The sequence below is a fragment of the Vicugna pacos genome, chromosome 4 (genome assembly GCF_048564905.1).
Source record: "Vicugna pacos chromosome 4, VicPac4, whole genome shotgun sequence".
NCBI classification, from domain to species: domain Eukaryota; kingdom Metazoa; phylum Chordata; class Mammalia; order Artiodactyla; family Camelidae; genus Vicugna; species Vicugna pacos.
Genome location: NC_132990.1, coordinates 65148825 through 65158822, shown reverse-complemented (window position 1 = coordinate 65158822; position 9998 = coordinate 65148825).

Sequence of the window (9998 nt, the reverse complement as noted above, 5' to 3'; positions counted from 1 at the left end):
GGAGGACCACTAACCCAGGTGCTCAGTCTTTCTGTGAAAATGCTGTGTTAGTCTGTCATCATAGCTGCAGCCTGAGGGGCAGGCTTCTCATGCCACAAACACCTCAGGGCCGAGTGTCACCCTGTCTGGAGACCTTGGAGGGTGGGCGCCATCTCCAGAGCGTCAGAATCGCCCGGAGGGGAGCTTCTGCACACCTGTGGAGCTGCGGTCTCTGCGGCTGCCGCCCGTGGGGACACCCCTTGACCTCCTCCCCTGGCTCTGGTCCCAGGGGCCTGAGTTCCAAGGACTGTGACAGTCAGAGATAGTTCCCGGCAGGTTGCCACCCCCAGGGGCACTGCATGGACAACGGACGGAGTCACACCCCCAGTTGTCCTGGAGCGTCAGCCTGAGGGATGGGCCTCAGGTTTGGCCACGCGTCTGGAGGCCACGGAAGGTAAGCCCGTGTAATGCCGCACCCTCCTTCTGCGTCCCTCCAGCTTGCTGGTACCTCCTAGACAGGGCCTTATACGCTGGTTCGCAGCTTGATTTTTACGGCTACTGCCCAGGGGACAACCCTAGATCACCTGGACCTGGACGCCCTCTGGGCTTCAGCTTGTGGTCCTTTGGGACCCTATAGATTTGCATCCTTTAAGAGGTGCTGCCTGAGGGTCTGGCTTCCAATCAGCCTGAATTGAGGTGCTGACTGGAGTCCTCCCCTTTAGGTCACGGAGGTCTTGGCATACCCTTGACTACTGACTACTGGGAGCCACTGAAAACAAAATGAGGCTAGAATGGGAGTATATGGCTTAGTGGTAGAGTGTGTGCTTAGTATGCGTGGGGTCCTAGGTTCAATCCCCAGTACCACCATTAAAAAAAACAACCCAGCAAGTAAATAAAATTAAAAATAAAATAAAATAAGGCTGCTTGGACAATCACAAAGGTTTGAGACAATCAACAGCTAGGGCAGAGTTGAATGTTGAGGTTCCTCTCCTACACGAGGCCACTCTTAAGACTGGGAGAGGTGGTTATTTTATCGAATGCATAGACACCAAGACAGAGTTGTCGCCTGAAGGGGAAAAAAAAAAAAAGCACAACCTTAAAGTTGAGAGTTAGTTTTATTCTGAGGACATTTCTGAGGACTCAGCCTGGGATGCTTCCTCTCAGATAGCTCTGAGGGACTGCTCTGAAGAGGCAGGGGAGGAGCTAGGGTATATAGGAGTTTTTGCAACAAAGACCAGGTAGTCAGAACATCGAAAGATTATTGTTAATTAAAGAAAACCAGATTTCTCAAGCTAAGGAATTTAGTGTTTTTCTATATATGGGAAGGTGCAAAAGTCTGAGCCCATTGAAATCCTTCCTTTGATATGCGCCTTAACTGTCTAGGGCCGGTATCCTGTACTTCACATCCCAGGGGGGCACCGTTGCAGGTAGCTGCGGAGGCTGGGCTGCCTGTTTGTCTCCATCTTGAGTTCGCTCATGTTCACCGTCGAGTATGGTTGTAGTGGCTGATGGCTGATGTTTGCAGCTTCCTTTGTTTATGGATATAGCAGGCAATATTTTTCATTTACAGGATCAAACAAAATGAAGAAACAGAGGAATAAGCTCCCAACAAAAGAACAAAATAAAACCTTAGAATTGTCAGATCATGGGTAGTAGGGGTAGGGAGACACTTTAAAGGTAGGAAATAAATTAGGATTCCATTTTGACAAGGAAAAGTGACACTCTGAGAAAGGGTGGCAACAGTTGGGACCCTATCATGTAATTTATCATGTATTTAGGTGATGGAATTTGCCCTGAAGTTTGTGACTGACATGGTTAAGTGGATGAGGAAGATCAAAAGACATTTTACCTGTATTGGGGCTGTTAGTGAAGCCTCCTCTCTTGAAGTACCTTTCCCATTTTCCTAAGTGCCAATGCATGTGTTAACTCACTTGAGAGCACCACAATGCTGTGACAGTCTACTGTTTTCATGTTACAATGCTGTGACAGTCTACAGAGTTTTCCTGTGAGCAAGAATTGAACAGCAGGGAGCTTTTTCCATAGCTTTTCTAATCAACAGCCATTGAACTTCACTGCACATTCTAAGCACAGTATATGTATTTTGGTAAAAAAAAAAAATGGTAAAAGGTCATGAGACACCGTCAAACTTTGTAGTAGAACCTGTCACCCTACGTGGCCTGATTTTCTCCTCCAATGAGCCTGTTGAGGTGGGAACACCAATTTTGGAAACTGTATTTTCAGGATTTACAGTATGGCTAAGGAAGAAGTCAAAATATATGTTTTAATGTCCATTTGAACTGGATAAAGCTCTCTCTGAGTTTCTTTGTGTGTTCTGAATGTACACTAAAGAGCTGAAGTTGCTAGGCAGGTAATGTGAAGATACGTACGTGACTTGCATAGAGGACATAGGAGATCTTGGAGTCAAAATGCATAATACATAATGAGACAAAATAATTAATGGCTTATTTATTTATTCACTAATTAGATAACTATTGATGAGATTTCAAACATTGTGAACGTTACATTGGGTATAATGGTAGAATTAACAGAGTCTAGAAGTGAATTTTAATACTCAATGTTGAGTATTGTGATTGGAGTTATGAATTGTTAATGGGAATGGATGTATCTAGCCACAAATTAAGTTTCCTAGAACAGTCTACCTGGATTTTTCAGTTTTAACATTTTTCTATCTTGTGATTTGGTTCAATTTTTTTTTCTTTAAAAAATATAGTTTATTTTAAAACATAAATTTTTATTTTTATTATATGTTTCCTTTTGCTAATCTTTCAGAAGTGAATAGTTCTTTTCATTTCATTTTAAAATAATTAATACATATATACAACAAAAAGTTTTCTAATACGCTCAGGGCTACTTGCTACTCCTGCTCTCTATACATTTATAGACCAGTCATGATAAGATGGGGACACAAGTAACTTTGAAATTAATGGACCCACAGTGAGCGCTTTGACAGAGGAGTCTACAAGACTTGAGCAGAATGAGTGGAGTCCAGTTGAGAGATCTTTCAAGGAAGTCTTCACTATTCAGGAAAATATTAAGAAAAATAAAATAGGTTTGGAAACATAGTAGAGGAGTTGGGTTTACTGGCCCTTGTGAGAAGGCCAGTCATTTGGTATCAAGTCTGTTCATTCTCCAAACACTTGATCTCAAGTCTGTGCCCAGTTGGCTGCCTTACTTAAGTCAGGCCCTCCTTGTCTAACTCCTGAACTGCTTCACAGCAGAGCAGTCTCTGTCTTTTCTCTCAGGTCCTATCCTATCAGTTTGGACTACTATTACAGAGAACCATAGATTGAGTGGCTTATGAACAACAGAAATGTATTTCTTACAGTTCTGAAGGTTGGATGTCCAAGATCAGGGTGCCAGCATGGCAGGGTTCCGGTGAGGACCCTCTACATGGTCACAGACTGCCAACTTCTCACGATTCCTCACATGGTGGAGAACAGAGAGAGAAAGCAAGATCTTCATGACTCGTATAAGGGCACTAATGCCTTTCAAGAGAGTTCTACCCTCATGACCCTGTTTAATCCTAATTACCTCCCAAAGGGTCCACTTCCTTATATCATCACACTGAAGAGTAGCATTTCAACATAGGCATTTGGGGGAAATGAAAGCGTTCAGTCCGCAAAAGGCCCCTGGTAAGTCTCCTGTGCTCTAGTAAATAGACTTCCATGTTCACCTACCAGTTTAATAGCTCTAATGCTTCCTGTGACTAAAGCAAATGTGATCATCTGGTTCCATTGACCTCATCTCCCATCATTTCACTCTTACAACCAAGGTGCAACTATCTGAAACTTTTTCTTTTTCTCTAAACTGCTGTTTTATAACTACATACATTTTGAATGTGCTGACCCCTTGGCCGAGAATCAGCCCTTCACTCCGTGGACAGAGAAATTTCTGTTTACCTTCACAGGGCCCAGCTTAATCACCCCCTTTTCTGTGATGTGGTCTCTGAGTCTCAGTTTCCCCTTCATCCCTGTCTCTGTTACAGTACTTATCTCATTGTTTTGGAATTCTCTCTGTATAGACCTCCACTGAACTATAAGTTCTTAGAAAGAAGAACCAAGTCTATATTAGTATAATATGTAAAGAATATGTTAATTTTGATTGTTTAACTTTAGGTATTCTAATATTCTTTTTTTTTAAATAATAATTTATAGATTTTCAGTGACTCCAAGCATACCCTTGCCGTAATGGATATTTAACAAAAGATTACTGGATGCTTATAAAGGGAAAGTGTAATGGTCAGTTAGAACTAGCTTCATCCCCCAGTTCCATGACATATCCTTTGTGTAATTTTGTACAACTTTCTTGACTTTTTCAAGGTTTAGGTTCATTATCTGTAAAATGAGGATAATAATACGTAGCTCATTGTGAGGATTAAGTGAAATAATGACTGTAAAGTACTTGGCTCAATTCCTGGCATGTCTTATGCTTTTAATAAATTATTTATATTAAAACTATTGCTATTAAATTCTGTTTTAACCCAAGTGAGGCTAATCCTCCATAAACTTTATTTTCTCTCATCTTTTTAAATAAAAAATGGAAATAAAAATTTCCATCTTGCTCTCCTTAGAAGACTTTAGTGATTATCTAATTAAACATTATATCTTAGAGTACTTTAAAAATGTAACAAACCATATAATTGTTCATAGTAACTATTAGACTTCTCAGAACCTTAGGTCACTTGGAAGAGATGAGGATGTGGCTGTAGATTCTCTGTGACTAACATGAAAACTGTTTAGAGGAACTCAGAATGTTGTCATAGTTGATTCTCTATCACCCAAGGCTAAGAACTGTAGGTAAGATTAATATAGTCAAAAGTTTCCTTTTAATCATGGCTCACATTATAAATCAGTTATTGCATCTTTCTCCTGTCCCAATAACTGCCTAATGTAGGTAGAATTATTAGCTGCTGTTCTGCCTCAAAGTACACATTTGTACCATCATAATTAGTCCAGCCTGAAGTGATAGGATGATTAAGGGGTGTTTCTGTCAAGATTTTGTCATTCAAGATTTAAAAGCAACCAGTTCTTAATATCTCGCCCAGGTCATTGTAAAATCTTCAATAACACTAGAATAGACAAAGGAGCCCTTATTATTCTTTTACCAAATTATTCAGGACTCTCAAACACTTAGCAGAAATACTAATTTATCTATTCAAAAGCTAATCTCCCACAAGACCCATAGCAGTTGGTGAAATAATAGCAACTTCTTCCGTGAAGCCTTTCTTAACCACTGTGGTCTACATCATTTCTCTCTATTCCTGTTAAATTTACAGTGCATTCTGCTCAGTTTCTCTCTTGATTGCATGCCTTACAATACAATTGGAGCTGCTAGGAGGTGTGTATTCAGCTAGATGATTTACTAGCCAAAACAACTTAAAAGTTACAAGCCCCGGTTTCTTTATCTGCAAAATAAGGATAATAATTTTGCTCTGCCTACTCCCCCAAATTTGTGAAGTTCAAATGATATATTGGATTTGAAAATAATTTGTAAGAATGAAAATAACTATTCAGATATTACTTAAATGCTGGTATCCCACAATTTTTACTTTTTAACTCATCTTTTCCTGTTTTATACACTCTCTAAAAACTCCTATTTCTTTCGACAGCCTTAATGATCATTTTTGGAGATGATAGTTCTGAAATCCATCCCTGTACCTCACATCTCTCTTCATGATTGGGACATCCATATATCATGTTGTATAATTTAAAATTTATCAAATTTAACATCTCTATCTCCAAGTATTTGCGCATTATTTTCTCTCCATATGTATGTTTCTTCTTCTTTTTTTTTATCTTGATGAACAGTACTTCCAACCACCTGGTTATTGCAGCCATGAACCATGTGTACTTGATTTCTTCTCATCCTTTGTAACCGTTACTTCTAACCATCCACTAGATCTGGTCAAGTACCCCCTCAAATTTGACTACCTCTTCTGTCCTGGATCACTAGTGGAATACTTAAACAATCACAATAGAATCTTAAAAGAATCTCAAATAATCTTTAAATAAGATTCTAACTGGCTTAAATTAGCCTCCTAACTACAGGCTTCTCTAGGTCCTGACATATTCTTCACACTGCTAGAGAGAGCTTTATAAATAAAGGAGCCTTCAGGAGAATAGCTCGACGAAAAAGTAAATGAAAAAATACATGAAATAATAAAGGAAAGAAGGAAAGAAGGGAGGGAGGGAGGTAGATGCTTACTCCTGCCTAATGCCTATAAATAACAACTGTTATTTCCAAGATACTCTCCAAACTCAAGCATGGTTTACAGATCCATTAGAGCAGTCCTTCCCAAATTTAATGTGTACACATCACCTGGGCATCTTGTTAAACTGTAGTTTCTGATTCAACGTGTCTAGGATCCAAATCCAGGACCGGGGTGAGTTGAACAACATGCCCCAGGTGGACAATTTAAGGAGGCACTTACTGTCAAAGTTGTGCTAGTATCAAGCCCACATTTTGCATGAGCCTTAGAGTGAACACCTCCTTAAAGTATGTGCCTTACATGCTGCACTTGTCAAGCTCCCAGGTGATGCTGATGCTGCTTGTTCTAGACAACATAGTGAGAAGAAACTCTTGAGTGATCACTGCTTGCCTAACTAATTTCATCTCTCAGGATTTCTCACTTCAAACCCTACCTTCTAGCCATACTAAATGGTTTATAGTATTTCTTTTATTTCTGCATACATGTTGTTCCTTCTTAAAATGGTTTGTACCTTTAACTTTCTTTGCCTGTGACTTCTAGATGTTCTTATATGTGGCTTTTTCCAGGATGCCTTCTCTGACTTTGAAACAATGGATTAGGTACCTATTCTTTCCCCTTGCATGGACCCATTTACACCTAATTTTTAGCATTTATTCATTGATAGTATAATATTCTGCTTAGTTGTCTGTTTCTACAAATTTGTGGATTAAAAACATGGGCTTGTTTATTATTTCAGGTTAAGCCACAAATATATACCCTAGAACAGAGTAGGTAATTAACATACATTTGATAAATAAATTATAATTGAATGTTAGATTTTGTATCTTCTAAAATTGCTTTAAAATCCTTTAGCAATGTCTTCTTTTATAATTCTCACTTTAACTTACAATGCACAGTATGAACTCAGTAAATATGATTTCATATCAATAAAAACAGACAACGGTTTGCCTTTACTGAAGTCATTCAGTGAATAATTATTAATTATGCACCTGCTAGGTATTTTGATTTCAGTAGTGAACCACAGTAAAGTCCTGGCTTTCACAGTATTTATAGTTTAGGTATTTTTAACATTAAACAAATTTTAACAATAAAAAGTTTAAACGTGTGACAAAAGGAAAAAACAAAGGCTTATGAGACCTGAACACAGGGCATTTAATAAAGTTAGTGGGGAAATAGAAGCCATGGGAGAAGGCAAAAGGAATGGACACTGCAGGCATGAAACAAAGGGGAATTTGAAGCAAACAGAAACTAGCATGTGGTAGAAAATGCACTAAACTTGGATTTGAACCTGGCACTTCTCAACTGTGTGCCTAGGGGTAACTTACTCTAGCTCCCTGAGTCTCTTGCCCTCAGTCGGCAAAGCAATTATAGCTTTGCCTGTCTCTCCAAGCCATTGTGTGGGTAAATGACCTTAACTCACTCAGGCTGCAGACTTTAATGTTGGTACAATCTGAGAGTGCAGAAGGCAGTTCTTCATGGCCCTTTCTACTCTGACATGACATATCCCCCTGTGCTTAAGGTGTTTTGCCACATTAGCATGGATGAATGCCTTTGGATGCAATGCTCTGGAGGTAACTGAGGAAAGAGGGGAGCCATGCAAGAAGCTGAGAGGAGCAGGCAGAGAAGTTATGAGTAGCACTGGGTCACAGAAAGGAAGGCACCCACTCACAGTCTAATACATATGGACGGGGTGTGATGTAGGGCAGTTGGGATCTGTCTTCAGTGTTAATTAACCTTTCTCACCCTTACACTGCAACAGACAGTAGTAGTTATCTTATTCCCAAGAAGGGGATGTAATTAGAACAGATGGAGAAAATACAGATGGAAAGAAATAGAGCACTTATTTAACTCCAGGGGGCTCACACCTAGGGATTGTGTTTAATGAAGGCAGGGACTTTTTTTTTTTAACCTTATAATCCAGGTGTTTTTCTCAAGCCCCTGAGGTCAGCCAGCTGTTATGTAGAGAAAGGGAAGAAAAATGGAGAGCCTGTTTGGAATCAAATCTTCTCTTTTGGTATTTCTACAGCTTCAGAGTTTTTGGCATATAAAAGATGCTCAATAGGTGTTTGAATTGAGTATATGTATAACATCTTCCTGTAAGACTATAAAATCTAGAAACCAAAGAGGACACCAAGAGGCCATAGAATCCTTGAATGCCAGAGCAGAAAGTCCCTATAGAATATCCAGAATCATTTTATCAATTAGACCCAGAATTTTGGAGATTTAAAAAAAAAAAAAAACTAGCCTTAAAGCCACACAACTGATCAATGTCAAAAGCTAGAATTGGAACCCAAATTTGTATTTATTTATTACACCACAGTGATTTAGTCACCCTGTCATAACTTTTCATTGTACAATTAAGAAAGAAGTAATTGCTGGAAACTATAGAAATTGTAAATATGGATAAGAGAACAATCTAGGCAATTTTACCAAAATAGGATCGATTACATATTAGAGCAGGAGTTGCATCAAATTCAGTCTATTTGTAGGCCAGTCTGGCTGGTGACGTTGGGTGACCTAGGCACTCTGGGGAGTGGCTCATGCAGAGACATGGTGTAGACAAAGGACTTCTGAAGGCAATTCAGCACTTAAATGAACTCTTTTCCCCCAAATTTATCAAGGTATAATTCACAATTAAAAATTGTGTATATTTAAGGTATGTGGCATGATGGTTTGACACATGGATACATTATAAAATAATCACCGTAATTAAGCTAATTAATATATTCATCACCTCACATACTTTTTTCTTCAATGGAGTCAACACTTAAGATTTACCCTTTTAGCAAATTTCAAGTATACACTGCAGTATTATGCAGGGGAGCAGACTTTGTAATCCCAAAATATGTCTCTTTGACATAAAGATTATTTTAAGCTGGTTATTTTTAAGAAACAGCAGACATGGGAGGTCTGAAAACTAAGTAGAAGCTACCCTTTTGAAGACATTTACATTTATAACAGAAATCTCTATTTGTAAAGGTGTCTCCCTCTCTGTATCAGGAAGAGAAAGATGACTCCATCTCTAGAAAGTCTTATTAGAGTAGAAGACAGGGACTTCAATCTGCATAACAACCTTACCCTTTCTTGCTGTGCTTTTCCTGATAACTTCCCGTAACAGATTCCCCAACCCCAACATCTTTTGTCTTTGGCTGAAGATGGAATTTAAGGTGAGGGATTCTTCTACTTTGGAGAGTTAGTCAGTTTTCCTGGGTCTCTTGATGTACACCTGTTGTGAAACTTTCTGTTTTTTCCCCCGTGAATCTGTCTTATGTCAATGTAATTATTAGCCCACCCAAAGAACTCAGAAGAAGGAAAGCCTTTCTTCTCTTACAGTTGTTAACCATAGTCACATTATTGTGTATTAAATCTCTAGAACTTACTCATCTGGCATAAGGAAAACTTTGTATCCTTTGACCAACATTTAAGGGAGAGCTTTCTTTGATAAATCTAAACACCTTCACTGTAATTGTCTTCAAGGTTATAAAAAGTCCAGAGGAGTTCTATTTTTTTAATGGTGATTTCCTTTCTAAAAAAAAACCAGAAACCAAAACCAACCAAACAAAAATATCTTGCCTGCTTTGCCATACTTATAGTATTTATTGGGTTTCCACATTTGACAGTATGAGTCTGTGGATATAATGATGGACATCTATGATATTATTTGCTAAGAACCCCCCCTCCTGCTGGATAGTACCCCCATTTCATAGGACAAAAGAAGAGGATAATATGTTCAGCTAGGTTTCTCCTCCACTGGCCTAAGGTTATTGGTAGTTGATAGTGAGCCCTTGAT